The sequence below is a fragment of the Mytilus galloprovincialis genome, chromosome 6, assembly GCF_965363235.1.
Source record: "Mytilus galloprovincialis chromosome 6, xbMytGall1.hap1.1, whole genome shotgun sequence".
Taxonomy (NCBI): Eukaryota; Metazoa; Mollusca; class Bivalvia; order Mytilida; family Mytilidae; genus Mytilus; species Mytilus galloprovincialis.
Genome location: NC_134843.1, coordinates 15,327,427 through 15,351,221, shown reverse-complemented (window position 1 = coordinate 15,351,221; position 23,795 = coordinate 15,327,427). Strand labels below are relative to the sequence as shown.

Sequence of the window (23,795 nt, the reverse complement as noted above, 5' to 3'; positions counted from 1 at the left end):
CTGTCTATTATCAGATGATTCCTAGATGTCCCTTGTCTAGCTGTCTATTATCAGATGATTCCTAGATGTCCCTTGTCTACCTGTCTATTATCAGATGAATCTTAGATGTCCCCCCTCTACCTGTCTATTATCAGATGATTCCTAGATGTCCCTTGTCTACCTGTCTATTACCAGATGATTCCTAGATGTCCCCTGTCTAGCTGTCTATTATCAGATGAATCTTAGATGTCCCCCCTCTACCTGTCTATTATCAGATGATTCCTAGATGTCCCTTGTCTAGCTGTCTATTATCAGATGATTCCTAGATGTCCCTTGTCTACCTGTCTATTATCAGATGATTCCTAGATGTCCCTTGTCTACCTGTCTATTATCAGATGAATCTTAGATGTCCCCCCTCTACCTGTCTATTATCAGATGATTCTTAGATGTCCCCCCTCTACCTGTCTATTACCAGATGAAATCCTAGATGTCCCTTGTCTACCTGTCTATTATCAGATGATTCCTAGATGTCCCTTGTCTACCTGTCTATTATCAGATGAATCTTAGATGTCCCCCCTCTACCTGTCTATTACCAGATGAAATCCTAGATGTCCCCCCTCTACCTGTCTATTATCAGATGATTCCTAGATGTCCCTTGTCTACCTGTCTATTATCAGATGATTCTTAGATGTCCCCCCTCTACCTGTCTATTACCAGATGAAATCCTAGATGTCCCCTCTCTACCTGTCTATTATCAGATGATTCCTAGATGTCCCTTGTCTACCTGTCTATTATCAGATGAATCCTAGATGTCCCCCCTCTACCTGTCTATTATCAGATGATTCCTAGATGTCCCTTATCTACCTGTCTATTACCAGATGATTCCTAGATGTCCCCTGTCTAGCTGTCTATTATCAGATGATTCCTAGATGTCCCCCCTCTACCTGTCTATTATCAGATGATTCCTAGATGTCCCTTGTCTACCTGTCTATTATCAGATGAATCTTAGATGTCCCCCCTCTACCTGTCTATTATCAGATGATTCCTAGATGTCCCTTGTCTACCTGTCTATTACCAGATGATTCCTAGATGTCCCCTGTCTAGCTGTCTATTATCAGATGAATCTTAGATGTCCCCCCTCTACCTGTCTATTATCAGATGATTCCTAGATGTCCCTTGTCTAGCTGTCTATTATCAGATGATTCCTAGATGTCCCTTGTCTACCTGTCTATTATCAGATGAATCTTAGATGTCCCCCCTCTACCTGTCTATTATCAGATGATTCCTAGATGTCCCTTGTCTACCTGTCTATTACCAGATGATTCCTTGATGTCCCCTGTCTAGCTGTCTATTATCAGATGATTCCTAGATGTCCCCTGTCTACCTGTCTATTACCAGATGATTCCTAGATGTCCCCTGTCTACCTGTCTATTACCGGATGATTCTTAATGTGCCCTGTCTAGCTGTCTATATTATCAACAAATCCTAGATGTCCCTTGTCTACCTGTCTATTATCAGATGAATCTTAGATGTCCCCCCTCTACCTGTCTATTATCAGATGATTCCTAGATGTCCCTTGTCTACCTGTCTATTACCAGATGATTCCTAGATGTCCCCTGTCTAGCTGTCTATTATCAGATGATTCCTAGATGTCCCCTGTCTACCTGTCTATTACCAGATGATTCCTAGATGTCCCCTGTCTACCTGTCTATTACCGGATGATTCTTAATGTGCCCTGTCTAGCTGTCTATATTATCAACAAATCCTAGATGTCCCCTGTCTACCTGTCTATTACCGGATGATTCTTAATGTGCCCTGTCTAGCTGTCTATATTATCAACAAATCCTAGATGTTCCTTGTTGACCATTATAAGACGATTCTAAAGTGTGCCCTGTCTACCTATCCTTTATCAGACGTTTCGTAGATGTACCCTTCAAACCTTTCTACCTGTATAAATTATTAAGATATGCTTGGCCTGCAGTTCAATGAGAGAATTCAAACAAATGCTTCATGAAAAAACTATATTGCTGGTCTAATTTATCTTGTGCTTCTTGTTGGTGTTTACTTTTATTTTTTTACTCTAAATACAAATGATATTTTTGATGAATGTCTTGTATTTATAAATAAATGTGACATGATTTCCCTTGAGAACAGAATTTTTGTTGAGTATGACAATTTTTCAAACTTCAAAATTTAAATTATTGTCATCAATTTTCTAGATAGTTGTGACACAAATTTCCCTAGTTTCAATCATCGTCTGCTTTACAATCTGACAATAATGACAATGACATTTTAGGTCAACAATCTAGGTGCTCTGTATGTTTTACCCCCTGCTAGAATTACAATGTAGCAGGTTTTGGCATGTGGACGCTGAGATGACCCATTCAAAAATCACAATACCTTCTGTTCAGGTACTATAACATGTCATAGATGACAAATGTTATGGGGGATAAAATAAACATTTTTTTGACATTTTTCACTTTTTAAGAATGCAGATGTGATTGGTGTTTTATTAATGCATTCTTATCATTACAAAAGATGCAGGTTCCATATTTTCTCTTTTGAATATCAAGTATTCCATTAAATCTATTCAGAACCATATGGGTTATCTGATTTGAAGAAAAGTAAAAATAAGTTCCTAGGAATAAAAGTGATGTGCTTCAAAAACCCAATGAATATAAAATAACCTACAAACAAAATCAGTAAAAGAACTCTAGCAGACAATAAGAAATATTAAATTTGATATTATAAATTATGTAAGCTTATGAAATGTTAAGTTCAAATTTTAATGCATTTTTATTAAATTTTGACATTATGAATTATAAGTTTATGAAATGTTAATTTCAAATTTTAATGCAGGTTTGATTAATTAAAAAAACTTCTCCCCTTTAGTTAGAAAAGAATTTTGTGTTGACATCATAGTTGGAATTTTTTTCCAGAAATAAAATTTGTACTGTTAGTCTAGTTTCCACCAATTAAGAAATAAAAAGGGGGAAGTGTTAGAGCTCTAAACATTTAATTGGCCTTTTCAGAATCTAAAGGACGATGGGTGATCCCATTGTTGTACACCAAAATGAAAATAATGTTACATCATTTGTTGAATTTCTATTGTTTATCTCATTTTAAACCAATCACAACGCTTAACGGTGTACGCTTTTGGAAATATTACCTAGAATGCATTAGATTCTGTGATTCTGTAACAGCGAATTGGATCATGGCACATTTCAGGACAGCTGTTGTCTTTGCTAAAGTTGAAATAAAAACAACATATTTTATTTAATAACAGATGAAACGATTTAATTTAATTGTTGAATTTTACTTGATATGTTGTATTTGAATTATATTTCAGATATTTATAGACACTTTATAAAACAAGAAGACATGGCATGATATCAAATGAAACAACTATTTACTTAAGATATACCTAGATGTTAGAAACTATTGGTCATCTTCAATATAGAACAAAATGTATATCCTATAGTAAGCTAAATAAGGCCCCAACATGACAAAATGTCAAACAATTCAAACAAGAAAACCCAAGTACAGCGACAAATGACAACCACTAATATCACAGGCTCCTGGCTTGGTACAGGCACATAAAAAAAGTTGATTTTCAAACAATTCAAACAAAAAAATCAAGTTAACCACTAAATTACGGACTCCTGTACGGGCACATGCATAAAGTTGCTTATTACTAAAGTTTGTAGAAAACAATTTTTAAAAGATGTTTATTTTTGCTTCATTTCAGATGACCAAATGCTAAAAATACAGAGTTTTCAGCTTAATAATTAGATTTTGGAATAGAAAAGAATTGAAGTGACTGGTAGAAGATGTGACAGGAGGCAGTATTAGAGCTAGTAAGATTAATGTATTGATAGTTAATAGGAATTTTTCTACAAAGATGAATGCATGTTTTGTTAGGGAATTTAAGGCTTGGTTTAAAATATTTTGATAAATATTTAATCAGATGCCAAAAAATAAAATTATATTGTAGTGACTGCTTTAAAAACTAATTTCCGCCTTTTAATGATAATTGCAAATTTCTTTTGAATTACACCGAGAAAAATTAATCTGTTTTAAAATATATGTTTGAAGAACATGATATGCAAAGTTGATTCGTTTAAACTTTTAAAATTCTTTCTTTTTTTTCACATTTGGAACCATAATGAAATGTTTTCTAGAACATTAGCTAAACAAACAACAAAATTCTGCCTACACATTTACAAAGAGAACACATTTACCTAGGGCCCTAGATTCTAATGATAGGAAAATATTAGAAAAACATGCTAATTTGTATATAAATCATACATCACTATTTAACACAAGAACATTACCAGTTTTTGTCAGATCGAGAGTCTTTGTATGTCCTATATTCATGGTTATACTTCAGCGACTTTCAAATCCATTAGGATGACTTTTTGGTGTTTTCTTTAGAGGTGGATAAAAGAAAGATGTCATAAATCAAATATGCATTGCTTTTGTGAAAGTCATTCTTAAATAATGAAAAATTATAGAAAAATTAATATGGTAGGGTTTAATGTGTACAACACGGAGAATATTTCTTTCTTTAAATTATTAAAAGAGGTAAAATAGTAATGGTGAATAAATGGTTTGATATTTGTAGAGAAAAGTTTTTTGGTGAAGTAGTTTACCTTTGATGCTTTCATCTGTGTATGAATTTGCTTAATTTTGTACAAATACCGTAAAAATGTGAGGTCAGAAAATTCTATAGGTTTAAATATTGATAATAGCTGAATCAAAGAGCCTTCCATTTGCAACAGAGCTGGATTTTTGAATGTTTGTAAGAAGCTTGTTTAATATTGATAATAGCTGAATCAAAGAGCCTTCCATTGCAACAGAGCTGGATTTTTGAATGTTTGTAAGAAGCTTGTTTGATATTGATAATAGCTGAATCAAAGAGCCTTCCATTGCAACAGAGCTGGATTTTTGAATGTTTGTAAGAAGCTTGTTTAATATTGATAATAGCTGAATCAAAGAGCCTTCCATTGCAACAGAGCTGGATTTTTGAATGTTTGTAAGAAGCTTGTTTGATATTGATAATAGCTGAATCAAAGAGCCTTCCATTGCAACAGAGCTGGATTTTTGAATGTTTGTAAGAAGCTTGTTTAATATTGATTGATTGATTGATTGATTGAATGATTGATTGTTGATTGCTTTACGCCTCATCAGCACAAAAAGGCTATATTATGGCAAAGTTAAACATTGATAGTTTAATCTAGGTATGTCCTGCCAGTGTCTTGTAGTAGGGCGGTTAATTCTTATTCTTTGCATCAGTATTGTCAAGTTACTCCAATGCATTTTCCTAAAGTTTTATTAAATGTATATAGTTTATGAAGCACAAATATTCATATACTGTTACGGCAGAATATGAGCTTTTTATGTTATAGGTTACAGTGGGATGATATGACCTAATTTATATGGTTCAGTGATCATAGTTAAGTTTTAAATTTCAGTTTTACGTTTGAAGGTGGTAATTTGATGAAAAAAGATATCATAAACTCTTTACAGAATACATATAGATATAAATTATCCAAAATAAAGCTTGGTTTACTTATATAAATTGTTACTTGGATGGAGAGTTGTCTCATTGGTACTCATACCACATCTTCCTATGTCTTTATAATAAACTGTCTGGCAGGCATCATCTGACATTGACCTCATTTTTATGATTCTATGATCAATGTTTAAGTTTTGTGTTTCAAATACTAAAAGGTCAGCTACATGTATATTTGGTGTATGGAATAATTGTAAAGTGCACATGTCTGTCTGGCAAGTTTCATCTGACCTTCACCTGTTTTTGTAGAGTTCATTGGTCAATGTAAAGTTTTTGTGGTATTTTTTCAATTAGCATATGCAACTATTTAGTGTATAAAAAATTATGTTTATGTATATGTCTGTCTGACATGAATAATCTGACCTTGACCTAAGTGTCGTTGATCGTTTGCTTCTTTTTCATAACCTTAAGTCAAGAACAAGAAAGGGTGATTCATGAAGTAGCAGTGACTGGTTAGTTTAAACTGCCAATTGTTTACTTGGGATGGGAGCAAACTGGATCAAGTGGTCAAATATAATCAAGGAAAGGTCTCAATAGAATGAAAAGTTAATTATGTTGACTTTCTGAATTGCAACATTGCAGATTCTTAAAACATACCTATATATTTTTTTTTTTACAGAAAAGGGGTTTCGAAATGATTATTTTGGAATCTTTCATTGAATTGGAGTCCTACTTAAATCTATGGTCATGTATCTGATTGAGGAGGGGGAGGGGTATAAGATTCCTATTGATAATAAGTTCAACATTTCCAAAAGTTTCGTATGAAAACAAAATGGTAGAATTTTGGATGGAAACTTAAAGGAAGGTGTTTTAGCCAACTGGATCAGGGTAAAAAGTCTAAAAGAATAGATCAGCACTCCTGCAATGGGAAGAACCTATTAAAAAGGGGGTTGGTTGATTAACAAATTTGGTTCTTAGGAAAATAATAAATCTATTTTTAAAGAATTGAAAGATGCAAAATTACTCTTAGCTTCACATAACAACTGTAAGATACATGTGTTATTCCTTAATTGTTTTCTTGATGTTGCTTGGATTTTGAGTACACAGTTCCCCTGATATTAATGAATTCTGTCGTTATGACTAAGGAACTACTTAAAGGGCAATTTGACGCTAAAATAATCATCCATCTTCATAAAAAATGGTCCAGTATTATTCTGTTAGAGTTAATGGCCATATATCTTCATAAGTGGTTAACTTAATTTGGTAAAAGTTTAGTAACAAGTTCTCACAGAATGCAAATAAGTCTCATAAATAACTAATCTGTCTTGTTCTATTACAGGCAAATGCTAAATGGACAAAATAAAAATTAACAAGATTTATTATTCTCATAAAATTTAGAAATATTGTTTATTTAGCTTATTTTTAATTCAACATATGATACTAAAATATATGTAATTAAGCAATGAGCATAAAATTAAAAAATGACAGAGAAGTTATTTAATGTCTATCTACACCTTTTTCCAGGGCCGTAACTACATGGAGGCAAATGAGGCAAATGCCTCATGTTGGAAATTTGAAAAAAAATAAAAAAAGTGAAACAAAAGCTTGTCTTCATATCAAATTGTTTTCACGGCGAGTGTCTTACAAGAAGCAAGTTCTCTTCACTCTCTGATGTCGCCCCTGCATGTTTTTCGTGATCTATGTTGCTAATTTACTTTTAGTTTTCAGTGTTGATGGTCTATTGTTTGTAGTTATGTGTCTTATCTGTACCCGGGTTTGTCTTTTGTTCATTTATTGTCCTACTTTATGACTATAATCTAAGTGTTGATTTTCTTTTATAAATCTAGTAATTTTGTTTAAAACTTGAGTTTTCTTATACTGAAGGACCTTTTGTCTAATTGAAAAAACTACATTCAATTGTAAGAATGTCTGAAATTAGATCTACGATGACGGGTGAACGGTTGTGTGGTTTTTGGCAATGTTGCATGTCCACCGATGTCCAGACATTGTGCGAGAAAATATTTTAAGAAGATACGATGCTACTGGACACAGAAAAATTGGTCGTTTCTTCATGGAGAATTGAATTTAATATTAAAGAATACAAAACTGGCTCTCTTTTTTGTAGATAAAACTAGATAGCTGACATGGGTTAAATTAAAGTAAGACCACCAATCTCGCGGTATCAAATCATTTGAAAAAAACAACAATGTATTGCCATATATGACCTTTTACATTTAAGCGCTTGCAATTAAGTCGTGTTCAGACCCTTTAATACAAAATAAAGGAATATGGAGTAAACGTGCACGGGACTTAATCGCACACAAAGTCAATACATAGAAAAAATACAAATTATCTATGATCAGGGTTTTTATCCCTGTTCTTCATCTTGATAGTCGCTGGCCTGAGGGTCTTCAGCAATGAAAGAATCATTAATACCATAAAACAAAGTCAAGATGGTCCCTAATGTCGACTTAATGTACTTAAAGTATAATACTGCACTGTCACTATATCTAAATTCAGTCATAAAAAAATTCTCCAAAGTCTAAACACAATACAAGACAAGAACAGACAGATCTGGTATTAAAATGATTATGAGAATTACGATTTTTGCTTTATCCTACATATCGGTCTTTTGATGTTGTCCCTTAAACCTAAAAGTTTTTTTATTTACAATGAATCTATATATTTTGCTTTAAGACCAGAATATTGTCGAAAAAATAGCTAAAAATTAATTGCGTTTCAGAGTAAGAAAGAGTCTGGGAAACGGTCAGAATGCAAGATTTTGCGTCATTTTTTTCAGAGCTTCTGGGGGCCTTGAGCGGCCTCCAGACCCTTTGCCTCGCTTCGCTCGGCGAATATATTTTGCCTCACTTTTAAAAGAAGCTAGTTACGGCCCTGTTTTCTCTTAGCATACAAGCTTATCTCGTCAGTTGGCATCCATTTTCCTTGTAGTCTCTAAATGTTTAAAAAAAACTACTCCTGAAAATTTTTGCCCAAATTTGATAAAAAATTCATCATTAGGGTATGTCTGATGACCCAGCTTGCCTACTAATATTGCTGACATGGCTAAAAATAGAACACAGAGGTAAAATGCTGGTTTTGTCCATTATCTAGAAAACCGCTTTAGATATACAAAATCTGAAGGGCAGAAATTTTGAGAATGTTGAGATCTAACAGAAGCCTCATCCAAATGTTTAATAATTAACACATACAAAATGATTAATTATTACAAAACGCAGATCAAGTGAATTTTAGTGGCGTCATTAAACAGTTCTAGGGTTATGTCCCTTTACAAATGGAAAAATGCTGAATTTGTCATTTCTGTTCTCTAACTTAAGTTTGCCTCAACCAAATGTTAGGAAACTTACACACATTGCTTATTACCACAAAATACAGATAAAGTGTGTATTTTAATGGTGTCACTTTAAACGTTCTAAAATTATGCCCCCTTTACAAATGTAAAAAAATGCTGACTGTTTCAATACAGCTTTAGTAATCCTCAACCAAATGCTAAGAAACTTAAACAAAATACTTATAACCACAAAAGAAAGATCAACTTTGATTTCTGATGGTGTCATCTTATCTGTTTTAGAGTTATGCCCCTTTACAAATGGAAAAATTACTGATTTTTTTTAATCTGTTCTCTATCTTAAGTTAGATTCAACCAAATGGTTTGAAATTTATACACAATGCTAATTAAAACAAAATACAGATGGAGTTTGGATTTTGGCGGTGTCACATTTACTGTTTTAGAGTTTTACCCCTTTACAAATGGAAAAATTGCTGAATTTTTCGTTTCTGTTCTTACCTAAGTTTGCCTCAACCAAATGTTATGAGACTTATAACTAATATTTATTACTACAAAACTCAGATCAAGTACACATTTGTGGAGGGTCAATTTTACCAGTCGCTTTCATGTCAAATTTTACTGCTTTTTGTCAAGCCTTGATTTTTGTCTTAAAAGCTAGACATAGCATTCCTACATTCTGTTGTCTGCAGCATCCACAAATATTCATTCTGTGATTAATGTTTTGAAATTTTATTAACTTTCTGATTCTATCCTGGATTTCTACCAAACTTGGACAGAGACTTGTTTATGATCATAAGATAGTATCTAGAAGTAAATTTTGTTAAAAAAAATCTTTTTTATCCGTATATTACTTATAAATGAACTTCTCTGCCAGTTAACATTATATACACGCTTGTTATTAAAGTTTTAAAATTTTTATAAAAGTTTCTGAAATTATCCTGGATTTTTTACCAAACTTGGACAGAAGTTGTAGTTGTGAAGATGCACATAAAACTAGATATGTAGTACAGGCTCTTAAGGGTCTAATTTAACAACTGTCATGAACATCCCAAACAGTAGTGTCAATTTTTTCTGACATTTTATGCTTTAATATGAAGGATTTTTGTTTTTGTTAGATTAAAGACAACATTTTACAATGGAAACATCTCATTTTACAACTGTATAAAGAATATTAAAGTAATTCCTTACAGCATTGCAGTTTTAAAGTTTTGAAAAAGATAACAGGTCATAGTTTAATCTTAATGTATCAAAATTATTTTTGCTTTGGACATAATGAAATTAGAGTTTTTAGTGAGCTTTTCCCATCACTTTGCGTCCGTCGTCGTTAACTTTTACAAAAATCTTCTCCTCTGAAACTACTGGGCCAAATTAAACCAAACTTGGCCACAATCATCATTGGGGTATCTAGTTTAAAAAATGTGTGGCGAGACCCGGCCAATCAACCAAGATGGCTGCCATGGCTAAAAATAGAACATAGGGGTAAAATGCAGTTTTTGGCTTGTAACTCAAAAACCAAAGCATTTAGAGCAAATCTGACATGGGGTAAAATTGTTTATCAGGTCAAGATCTATCTGCCCTGAAATTTTCAGATCAATCGGACAACCCGTTGTTGGGTTGCTGCCCCTGAATTGATAATTTTAAGGAAATTTTGCTGTTTTTGGTTATTATCTTGAATATTATTATAGATAGAGATAAACTGTAAACAGCAATAATGTTCAGCAAAGTAAGATTTACAAATAAGTCAACGTGACCGAAATGGTCAGTTGACCCCTTTAGGAGTTATTGCCCTTTTTAGTCAATTTTTAACCATTTTTCGTAAATCTTAGTTATCTTTTACAAAAATCTTCTCCTCTAAAACTACGGGGACAAATTAATCCAAACTTGGCCACAATCATCATTGGGGTATCTCGTTTAAAAAATGTGTGGCGTGAAAAATAAATTCCACTTTTCCGTATTTTACTTATAAATTGACTTAGTTTTTCTGCGAGGAAACATTACGTTCACTCTGTGGTTAAAGTTTTTAAAATTTTAATAACTTTCATAAACTATCCTTGATTTGTACCAAACTTGGACAGAAGCTTGTTTATAATCATAAGATAGTATCAAGAAGAAAATTTTGTAAAAATAAATTTCCACTTTTCTGTATTTTACTTATAAATGGACTTAGTTTTTTTGCCAGAAACAAAACATTCACTCTGTGGTTTAAGTTTTTAAAATTTTTATAATGTTCTTAAACTATCCTGGATTTCTACCAAACTTAGACAGAAGCTTGTTTCTGATCATAAGATATTATTCAGAAGTAAATTTTGTAAAAAAAAAATTCACTTTTTCCGTATTTTACTTATCAATGGACTTAGTTTTTCTTCCAGTTAACATTACATACAGTCTGCAGTTAAAGTTTATACAACATTTATTAGATTCATAAACTATCCTGGATTTTTTACCAAACTTGGAAGCTTCTTTCAATCAAAAGACAGTATCGAGAGGGAAATTTTTATTGATGTTTTTCCTCATTTTGTTGAGTCTGCGATTAACAGCAAAAGTAGGCGAGACACTGCGTTCCGCGGAACCCTTACGAATTTTTCGTAAATCTTAGTAATCTTTTAGAAAAATCTTCTCCTCTGAAACTACTGGGCCAAATTTAACCAAACTTAGCCATAATTGGGGTATCTAGTTAAAAAAATGTGTCCGGTAACTCGGCCAACAAACCAAGATGGCTGCCATGGCTAAAAATAGAACATGGGAGTAAAATGCAGTTTTTGGCTTATAACTCAAAAACCAAAGCATTAAGAGCAAATCTCACAGGAAGTAAAATTGTTGATCAGGTCACGATCTATCTGCCCTGGAATTTTCAGATGAATCGGATAATCGGTTGTTAGGTTGCTGCCCCTGAATTGGTAATTTTGAGGAAATTTTGCTGTTTTTTTTGTTATCTTGAATATTATTATAGATAGAGATAAACTGTTAACAGCAATAATGTACAGCCAAGTAAGAACTAAAAATAAGTCACTATGACCAAAATAGTCAATTGACCCCCTAAGGAGTTATTGCCCTTCATAGTCAATTTTTAACAATTTTCTTAAAATTTGAAGATTTTCATTAACATTTCCCACAGGAAGTACTGTTATAGATAGAGATAATTGTAAGCAGCAAGAATGTTTAGTAAAGTAAGATCTACAAACACATCACCATCACCAAAACACAATTTTGTCATGAATCCATCTGTGTCCATTGTTTAATATTCACATAGACCAAGGTGAGCGACACAGGCTCTTTAGAGCCTCTAGTTTTAAAGAAGACTTGGGTTTTTTTGTAGGAAGGGGATATGGAATCTGTAGCTTGTAGCATGTAACACTAGTTTAGGAGAGAAGCTGGAAAATAAGGTAAACTGCTATGATCACACTATAAGAAAAAAAGTACACTGCTATGTCCATGCAGTTAAAAAATAAACAGCATTCAAATTGTAGGTATGCCACATGAAATTTTCACAATAGATTTATTAGATAAAATCAACCATTTGATTTGATAGAGCATAAAACATTGAAATCAGAACACTTTACATTTTAAAATTATCTCAAATGGTTCAAAAGTTATAATAAAAGAAATATCTTAAACAACTTTTCGTAATTTTTTGCAACTTGTACAAAAATATTCTTCTCTGAAACTATTTGGCCAAATTTAACCAAACTTGGCCACAATTATCATTGTGGTATATAGTTTAAAAAATGTGTCTGACGACCCGTCCTACCAAACAAAATGGCCGACATGGCTAAAATTAGGACATAGTGGTCAAATGCAGTTTTTGCTTTATATCTTTGAAACTAAGACATTAAGGGCAAATCTTTAAAGATTTAAATGTCCATCAGAATAAGATCTATCCCCTCACAAATTTTCAGATGAATCTGACAACCCGTTAATGGGTTGCTGGTAATTTTAAGAAAATTTTGCAGATTTGGTTATTATCTCGAATACTATTATACATAGAGATAAACTGTTAAGTAAGATCTACAAATAAGTCAACATAATCAAAATTGTTAGAGGACCCCTTTAGGAGTTATTGCCCTTTATAGTTATTATTGAACAACTTTTCGTCATTTTTGAAACTTGTACAAAAATCTTCTTTTCTAAATCTATGGGCCAAATTTAACCAAACTCGGCCACAATCATTACTAGGGTTTCTATTTGAAAAAAGTGTCTAATGACCACGCCTACCAACCAAGATGGCCGACATCAGTAAATACAGTAACAGGTGAGAGACACAGGCTCTTGAGAGCCTCTAGTTTATTTAATATAAAAAGCATAAAAGTTTTTTACCAATTTGTTGTGTGTATAAAGTGTCTCCTGTACCAATTCTTGAAACTGGAAAGTAATTGAAATTACTTAGATTTAATATTCAATTTAAACTATTCACAGATCTTCAATGTTTTTGCTTATAAATGAGACAATAGAAAAAGGACAAATACATATTTTGTAGAAAACAAAAGACTAAAAATCTTAAAAACAGTCCCCCCTTTTTCAGCTTTTACAAGGAACAGTAAATAGATATTTTATTACACTCATAAACAAAAAGCTGCAAGAGATTTCTTGGCAGCATTAAAAAGTCATTTCCACGTTAAAAACAGCACATTTCAGTTAGCAACTAAAATTAATTAATCATATTTATGAGAGATAGTTAGACCTATAAGATATGTCCTCCCTACTTCTAGTATAATCTTCCCTATAACTTCATCTGAAAAAAAGAAACGCTAAAAAACGCATTAGTACAAGGATTTAGCCATATTTGGATTCTATCTAATTAAATTAATAAATTTCTCATTTTTCATCCTCCAAGTGTCAACACTTATTTAAATATAATAAATTATATTTTTCTTTGAACAATTGGCTTGGTTGGTTGAGCGACTAAAGCCGTTGAGTATAGAGCTATTTTTCTCTGTCATTATGTAGTGGTACGCCCCAGTGGGCAGAGCGCTATGTTATACTACAGCCATACAAAATGGATTGCTTCAGTATGTGATCTGTATGTTATTCTGAAGGTCTGCAAGCATTTATTGTCAAATTTTATGACTTTTAGTGGATTTTGTGACTTTTAAAGCTTTTTTGTGGATAAATCTTAATTTTTGTCTTGATTAAGGTAAGTAAGTATTGTATGTTTTATTTACATCGTAAATACAGCCAGGTAAACAATAATTTACCTGTAATCTACAAACAATACGTAAAATGATAAAAAAAAACTTTCACCGACCTGTGAACTATATATTGTATCAGATTGCATCTTACTTATATCCCTACTTTTAATTTTTACAGTTTATGATAATTAATGTCAAATTAAATTTTGCTAAACTTTTTATTGTGCATGTTTTCATTCATTCAAGTGGAAAAATAACATTTAAAGAAAATGCTATAAAACCTATCAATTTACAGTAATTTCTCATATTTTCATTTTAATACCTCTCATAAAATGTTTAAATATATGTTTACTAGCCCTAGAAAACAGTTAAAATTCACTAAGGAGCATATGGAGTTAATACTATCAACATCCTAACGCTCTAGCCTCAACGTAGAAATACAGTTACATAAAACTTATCAATACATACTCATAGTTTGTTACCAACATAAAACAAATTTTATGTGTTTTTTATCATCCCCATGTGGAGTGAGTGTGAAATTATTTGAATGTGTGTGTAAACAAATTAGAGAGGCATACAAGAACATGGACATATGATCTCTCTTATCAAAATGTACTTTTATTTCTCGCCAAATTTCAATTTAGAAAAAAAGGCAAATAAATTATTCTCTTGTAATAAAAACTGATGGATTTTGATTGAAGAATTTCTGAATGTGAAATGTTATCTTAAAATTTGAATTCGGTTTCTGCTTCCATTTTTAAAAAAAAAAAAAAAAAAAAAAAAAAAAAAAATCCCATCCACAGAAAACTAGAGAGAATGAAAAACAAAGAAACAATATATCTTATTTGATCATCAAAAAGAAATGAATATTTGAAGAAAAAAAACTGATTATGAAAATAATTCATGTGGTCAGGTAATAATAGAACAATGTAAATTACTATTAAAATCTACATCATGTTAATTTTACATGTCACAAAAACTCAAACGAGACATAAATTATTCATATTTAACATGAATTGAATTACATTACAGATAATTATCATTACTTTACAACAAACAGTTTCATTTCTGACAGAAGTGTTTTTTTAGCCATGAATAGCTTCATACCATATACATGTATTTTTTATTTTCTTTGATATTTTTTTATTGATTTATTACCTATATTGTTTTACTATATGAAATAGAAAGATTTGATTTGATTGGAAGTAATAATTTATACATGTAGAGGTTTTAGAAGTGATAAAAGTGTCAAGCTTTGGGCAATACACATCATTTTCCTAGTCATATCAGTTTACAAGTAGTTAATTAAGATAAAACCAGCTGTGAACAAATTTCTAGTAATGGTCCTGATGCCTCAAATTCTAATATTTTTTAAAAATGATACAAAATTCACTGTTTAGTTTGTTTCTAGAGTCTGTGAACAGATTTCTAGTAGTGGTCAGGATGCCTCGATTTCTAAAAATATTGAGAAATGATATGAAATTCACTTTGATTTAAAACCTGCTTCTAGAGTTCACATTTTGACTCTGTTTCTAATATCTTTGATAAATGATATGAAATTGCACTGTTAAATTTCAAAACCTGTTTCTTGAGTCTCTGAACAGATTTCTAGTAATGGTCTTGATGTCTCTGTTTCTGATATTTTTGAAAAATGATATGAAATTCACTGTTTGATTTAAAACCTGGTTCTAGAGTTAGCATTTTGCCACTGTTTCTAATAATTTTGAGAAATGATATGAAATTTACTGTTTAATTTTGAACCTGCTTCTCACAGTTAACATTTTGCCTCTGTTTCTAATATTTTTAAGAATTTGATATGAAATTCACTATTAAAATTTAAAACCTGTTTCTAGAGTTAAAAATTTGTTTTTAGATAAATAATTTCATATGAGGAAACTATAATTATTAACATGTGAATTTTTTTTGGGGTGTTTATCCATATTATGTCAAATATTTCTGAAGATTTATTTGAAAGAAAGATAAAAAGAAGATAGATTACCCGAAAGGTTATTAATTCTAACTTCTTTGAAGTCTGTTACATAGAATGAGTAAAAGCAGGATTTTTTTTGCCAGTTTTTCTTTAGTATTTATACAAAGTACATCAACAGTTTGCAGTTTTTCTGTGAAGAAGTTAAATACATTTAATATGAATATAAACCTCATACTTTAGGAGATTTCATCAAATTTCAAAGGGGTCTAACTTCTGCTACATTCATTAGTAAAGTGCAAAAAACTTAAATCCCACAATTCATAAGAAAAGCGTGAAAAATCATATTAAAAGAAATACTGTCGTGGTTTTTAAATTTTTGTTTATGGGCGTAAAAGATGAAAGAGAGAATTTAAAATTCCATTTTATTGATGGCTATTAAATATATTTCTACTACACAATGCCCATTTATACTGACGGGACAATTCTCTGCCTATGTCCTGCATTCAACATAACTTCTTACAATAAATCTATTTTTTCTCAGTAAGATATTAAAATGATTTTCGTAGGGATGTGATCCATCAATATTTGAAGTTTACGAGTTCTCCTGTGGAGGAAGCGTCATTTGTCTAAAATACAGAATATATTTGGTAGATTTTTTGTCTGCTGTATCAATACATCTAATAGGAAATGTAATATTTGTTGGCCCATAAAATCTTATATTTTAGTCATAATTGTAAAATGGTCAGTAGCTAGATTATATTACAAACAATTCTAATTTCTACTTAACCGTCCTACCTTTGAGTATTTAATCAGAAAATTTACACATTTTAAAGGCTGTGGTTTTATAGGGATGTTTTATTTTATAAAAGTTGAAAGAATACAAATCTTATTCAAAAAGACTGAATTACAAGAACTATTCTCTCTTCTGATGGGCAGATTTACTGTTCATATTTTTTATAGAAACAAATATTTAGGACTTTTTTTTATCTAAAACATTTCAAAAAGGTGAATTAATAATGATAGTGATTCATTTATTTCATATCTTTAAATTTCCTGATATTTAATTCTAATTGTACTCATTTAAAAAAAAATAACAATGCACAACTGTCAGATATCAAAATATTTTTCTGTAATTAAATTGCCAAAACTTTTGAATGGAGTTTAAGAAATCTATAGTCAAAATTTCTGATTTGAATATGAAAATAAAATGCTAAATACAAATTGATAAAGAAAAAAACACACCATTGAATACATGGTGCATTTCAGTCACTCTCTGACAAAAACATGATTCAAAGGAATTCAATCCATTAAAAAGTTTGAATATTGGCTTCAGAAATTTTCGTAGTTTTGATTTTGACTTTTCTGACTTAGTCATGTTTTCAATGAAATATTATACTGTCGATAGAAATAAACAAAAAATGTAAACAAAAGTATTCACTGTACTTGGATCATTTAAGTCTCAAAAAATTATCATTAATGTAAAAATCAAACTAGAAAAAATTGTTTAGTCTCCTTCCTATTAAATCAAGCTGTCACCGTGGACTTGGAAGTTTCAATGATTAAATGACTTTTAGATCAGATTTAATTTAAATTTCAGAATTGATTCATGCTTTTGTTAGGAGAGAGACAGGAGTCAAAATATGGAGGACATTTTGAATATTAAGGGGTCTTCCTTACCAGTCACCAATATCTTTAAGTGGCAGTCTTTTTGGAAGCTGTATTGTGATAAAATTAAATTCTGGAAGCATTTCTAAATAGTGAAAGGTTATATTGATAGGACTATTATTGTTATAATATCAGTGACAAAGGTTTTATGTCAAGTACTTGAGGTTTTATTCACTTTGACATCACATCACACTTTTATACAAACTACTATTCCCTGTTCATTCATTTACGAATGAAATGCATTAATAAATGTTAACGAATAAGAGAAATATTAAGAAACTGAAGTTCCAGCTCCCTTATTTTAAGTTGACCTTTGCTGAATTTGGCTTTCATTTTTAGGTCCCTATTAGTCATTTAACTCCTGATATTTCTCTGTGTTCAAACATCTCTTTGAATTGCTTGCAGGGATTGAGTGTTCCTGATGAAGTTAAAGCTAGAAAAGATCTTTCGATGTGCAAAGTGTTATTTTAGTCGTTAGATCATTTTTTGGCTACCTATAAATTCTCATGAATTAGAAAGATCCATGTTACTAAAATATAGCAAATTATATCTTGAATCCTGAGAATTTTATAATAATATTTTGATTTTAGTAATGATTTTGCAAAAGAATCAAATTTGTTCCTCAATTTAAAAAAGATTCAATTGCCAGGATTCAAAAATCTATGGTTCATTCTGGCTTCCTCCAACAAAAACTGGTCCCACAATATAGCCCAAAAGTGGCACTTAAAAGTGGCTTTAAAACACCAAAAATCTATCAATCTCAATAAACCAGTCTGTAGACATCTTGTCCATTTACAATTCAAATAATTCATCAGAGGAAATCAGAGTATTTGCTTCTTATCGGAAGATTTTGACAAGTTCCTCTAGGATGTCCTATTTTGTCTGCTGTTCCATTCCAAGGGTGCCATATGAGTGATTTGACTGTATCCTTGGGCAATCTGTTCATGTCTCATCAGTTATAATATTCCAAAGGACTTAGTTGAGTGATGGGACCTTTTCCATTTCAGAACTGACAATATTGTGAAGACTTACTTACTAATGAAATATGATTCTCTTGTAATAGAGGTTTATGATGACAGATCATAATTGTAAGGAAGATATACTCAAATGTAGAAATATTAGTACATATATTGCAGAAACCCCATTTTCAATGAACTTGGATATAGAAGTAGGAGAAGGAGTAAGGTTTTTCATCTTTTCTATCTATGTTTAATCTTTCATAGTAAAGATTTTAAAAGTGTTTTTCATGTGACCACTGAGGAAGTTCTGATTTGTGGTTTTTGGTCAGTTTTTGGTCATTTAGATATTGACATTGTGGTCACTAAGTGCTGGCTATTTTGACCATTAATGATGACAAATGAGATTTTATATTAAGTGTAAATTACCATTTCCTTCAGAGTTGGACTTAATATGTTTAAAAAGTGATATGTCGTGTGATTTACTGAAAATGTGACCTGAGGACACGTCCAGAGTCTGTGACAATACTTGTGATCTATGACTGCTTTAATTTTTATATTAGCATTGGTCATTTCATTTGGTACATGATGATCTAATGAATAAACCAATATCATAAATAACTCATGCAGACATCGGCAGTCACATGGTCCAGTGACCATTGACGTTGGACCAGTTGACCGAACTTGATGAAAAAGAAAGTGATCATATTTCTTAAGTGACATGGACGGCTATTATCATTGATATGAACGGTCACTCCCATCACCGATTTAATTACTGGCTTGCTGTTCGGTACAATGTCTATTGTTGGATCCACAAACCATCATTTTAATTATAGAATTGATAGAGAAGATTGAATTCCCCCTGTATTACCCAATTCTTACTACAATACACTATTATTGCACTTTAAAGTGGGGAAATATTGAATTGTATTATATTGGAAAGGGAGACAATCTTGTGAGTGTCTGAGAAGCTGTGAATGGTTGTCATTAAGATTTTATTGTCAGACGACCACAATTTGAGCAAGGTCTTTTGACCGTCTTGTTAGTGTCACTATGAACAGGTTATTGTTGAAGTAATAGAATTATTGTTGACTTGACTTCTTGTGCCCTTATCATGTCCAAAAAGTTGTAATATGGCCAAGGTTCTTAACATGTCAGGTTGAAGGGGCTATTATCTGTCATAGAAATTTTGTTAAAACTGAATTTCTGTAAATGTATCATGTCACTTTTCTATTAGACCTTTGACCTTGCTCATTTCGTTTTGAATGATTTAACATTGAAAGCATATGACATTAAGTGATAGCTATTTGAGTAAGATTTTAGTCCTTGGACATAATTCTTAGAACCAATCTGTACTAGTTAAGGTGTCTGAACTACCACTTTAGGACTGACTGTTGTAGAGGTTTCTCTGTGCTCTGCCACTCTGGTTAATTGTCTCAAAAGAGGAGAAATTTCAATAGAACAATATGTAATTTATGCTTCACTTAAATTAACAATTGTAAAAAATAAATACAATGATATGCAATGGATTAATTTATTTTCAAGGTACATGTACTTATTTGACTTTGACGAAAACTTGAAGCTTTGTGGATACTTAAGGAATTATTTTAGTTTTGTGAACACTTGATTTGTGGTTTTAACTAGTTCAACAAAACTGTCCTACAGGAAATCTATATTTTGTTAGCTTCAAGCCATTAAACCAACAAACATTAGTATCCTGTTTATTATAATGGATCCACTGTACATGGAAACAATAAAAAAGCAAGAACAGTGTTCCTATCCTGGGGACATTTATAGCTTACTTTAAGGTAAGGTTTTTAGCCATTGTTGGAGGCATACAGTGACCTGTAGTTGACATCATAAAATTGGCTTTTGGTGAATAGCTCTTGCAATTAAACCTACTTATTTTAATATTTCTGTGTGCATTCTACAATATTACAAAAATGGGGTGCTATTCCTTAATTGAAAGGTATTTGTACTTTGCTGAAGATGTACATGGACATTAAACTTTAATTTAAATTTGATTTTAACCAAATACCTTCGGAGTATGATGTTGTGATGAGGTAGTATTAAATTACCAACTCTGTTTTATGAGGAGTTTTATCTACTAATTGTTAATAGGGTAGGCTGACAAAATACTCAATAAAATTCACTTTTAAACCATCAGACTAAATCTGTGTTAGGTGAAGTAATAAAATAATACAAGATCATAAAATCCAAATAAAGTGACACAATTAAGGTTATGATTACTGTATAAAACTATTATCAGGGATCAAAATTTTATTACTTTTTGATTGGCTATTTAGTTAAATGGAACTCAATTTTCTCTGGTTTGATTGGCCTATGTTGAGATATTTTTTATATCAAAGTGATTATGGAGACAAAATGATGATTTGCAGTTTTTTTCTTGGTCGACTTACAATTGAATTTATTTTTGTTATCATTTCTCATATTTAAAAAAATACATTTTTTATGTGACAATTAAATAAATTGAAACAGTAGAAAGTAATTTTATACAACATTTTTACTGGTGTCGCCAGAAATGAAATCAAGGATGAAATGATCATTGTTAGTTAGACACTTAACATGCTACATCATAAAGATATTGTTTAAAACATAGTTCTAACCTTCTGATCTTTCAATAGGATAATAGTATATCCTTGTACAAGTATTGGTGTCATCTGAAAAAAATGACATGATTTTATCATTGGCTTTGTCATCACTGGTATAAAACAGTCTTATTTTGGTTTCGTTTTTTGTCTAACCGCATTGTCCATTGTTAACTTCATAGCACATTCTACATTCTTGGATACATTTTTTAATTCTTTTTGTTTACTATAATTTTCATCCTAAAAGTTTACAGATAATGCCTTGGAAAAAGAAGCTGCTTATAGAGATAGGATTATATAAACATTGCTGAAGCTTTAAGATAGCTAGACTCTTTCCATATTTGATTTTGAGCCTTTATCAGCCCATGTTTTATTTCAATACAAATAAAGGTAGAGAGTGTTAAGCTAACCATGTTTTTTTCATATTTCATAAACAGCATAGGACAACAATAGAAAAATAACCACCATTATTGTTCCATTTCTGTCATGTTCGATGCACTTTCTTTCAAAATATGGCCACCCACATTCAACATGCTGACCACTGCAATGAAATCTAATTTCTAAAATGTCATTTAAGTTGTCATAGTGATTTTGTTTTGTATTAGAGGTCTTGGTTAACAATGGATGACTGACAGATTGAAATTGTTTGACATTGAACTTTTGTTATTGAAACTGAAAGGTTGGATTTATTGTCATGTTAGGTGTCCATACTAATTTGGATGAAAGTGATGAGACTTCTTTACTTGTTTTTTTTGTACTGGATTATTGGTGTAATATGAATAGTAGTAAGTAGATTTTGTTCATTCATTAATTTATGCATAGTTATTTGTGATTAGGTTATATATAAATTTCTAAATTTTTCTATGTTTACCATTTAAATTTATTTTTTGATCTGTTTCTTTTGGGCCTATTAAATGCATCTTTTTGACTTGCACATATTACATCTTCAGTAGGCATTTGCTCCTTTGAATACATGAAAGGGTGAACTCCTGGGTGTACTGTATTCAAAGTCATTTCTAAATTAATATTAACCAAGGGCATTCAGGACAAAATGCTTCAAGAGATAGAGCTAAAAACCAAGGTATAAGCTTTGTGATAAAGATTAGTTTCACAAACAATGAGTTGTCTAACCTGGATACTCAATATTTCATTAATCATTGTGATAAAAGATGGTATTACATGTACATAGTCCAAAATATTCTATGTTAAGTTCCTAAAATGTAAGATATAAGATTGCACCAAAGAAGTCTTAATGCCTGTTATTCTTTTGCAGTAAGCTTTGTTTTGTTGACTTGGTTTAGTTATATCAATTCTATTTTATTTGTTTTATACACTACATAGTAAGTGTAGCTGATGGAATTCAATAAATCTTTTGCTATCAAAATAATGATTTCATGAGGTTTCAAGAGCTACTTAAACTTATATATACTGAAGATAATTCTGTGGAAGACTTGGGGTCTGTATGGGTACTCAAGAGTGATTTTCAGGCTGTTCCTAAGTTTAAATTCAGCACTTGGACTGCTTTTAAAGTCGATCAATATGAAAGTAATGGTCTCTGGTCAAACAATTGATAAAATAAGCACCTGAATAAAAATTAAGTAATCTTTTACAAGGAATTAGTCCAACTTAAGTCTAATAGTATTGGTTGAATCAAATGTTTGTTTGGTACCTTGCAGCTTGTCAATGCAGGGGCAGATCAAGCCATTTGAAAAAGGGGGGTTCCCAACCCAGAGTAAACTACATGCTCCCATTCAAATGCATTGCCAAAAAAAAAGGGGGGGTTCCCTCCCCCTCCTCCCCCATGATCCGCCAATGCAATGAAACCAGGTCTGTAAAGAGATATTGTGGAAAGCTGCACAATGATCTATAGTTGCTTGTAACAAATCTATACCATTTGATCTCTTAGTGGAATATGGTCTCATTGGCTATCATACCACATATCTCATTTATTTCAAAAAAATTTCAAGCTTTGTCCATCTGGATGAAATTTAGCTGATGTGTATGCTCACTTCTTTTAGTCATTGTTTTTAGAAAATTTGTTGTTTGAAATTCTGACTTTTCATCCGAGTTTTGATCCTAGACCCTCCTATTTTTTCTATTAAATCCTCATTACTTCAGGTTTAATTATATCTGTTCTCAATAACCCAATATTATCAGTATGTCTTGTATCATAATTTGAACAATTTGTAATGATAGTGTGTATATATATTTAGATATCTTATAGGCCTATAATGTTCTTAGAGAAGGTGATGCACTCAATAACGCTTTCATAAAAATTGTGAAACTTCTCACACATGTAATTAGTTTTTAAGGAGTTATGCATCAGACATTAGATACTGATGAATTTTCTTACATTATACTGAAACTGAAGCATTACGTAGACATAGACATGTTCTATCTGAGATTTTAACTTATATTTTTGTTATTTTGTTTAATATTCTATCAAAAATAATTTCTATTTAGTAGAAAGGTATATTTAAGTTAATATATATTAGAGGAGAACAAAACTGCAATATTTTAAGCATTACCAAAACCCAGGGAAAAAACATCAGTAGCAGTTCCAGGAATATGAAAAGGGGTTAGGGAGACCTGAGGCCACCAAGGTAATGTTAGGAAAGGAACAGTAAAAAGTCTTATGCATTAACCAATAATCCATGTTGCCCCATATTAGTTCTCGCTTCAAAGCATCCACTTCCACTTTTTGG

At 31.4% G+C, this 23,795-nt stretch overlaps 1 protein-coding gene across 2 annotated transcripts in view; it reads left to right on the top strand.

The window, feature by feature from the left end:
* Positions 1-13,792: 13,792 nt before the first annotated feature.
* The window catches only part of LOC143079037 (interference hedgehog-like), a 94,393-nt gene continuing 84,390 nt past the window's right edge, over positions 13,793-23,795 (top strand). Inside the window, exon 1 of one of the 2 annotated variants that reach the window (XM_076254168.1) lies at positions 13,793-13,935. The gene's annotated coding sequence lies outside the window, so the exon portion shown is untranslated. The remainder of the gene's footprint in view (positions 13,936-23,795) is intronic. The other variant, XM_076254163.1, reaches the window with a different exon arrangement.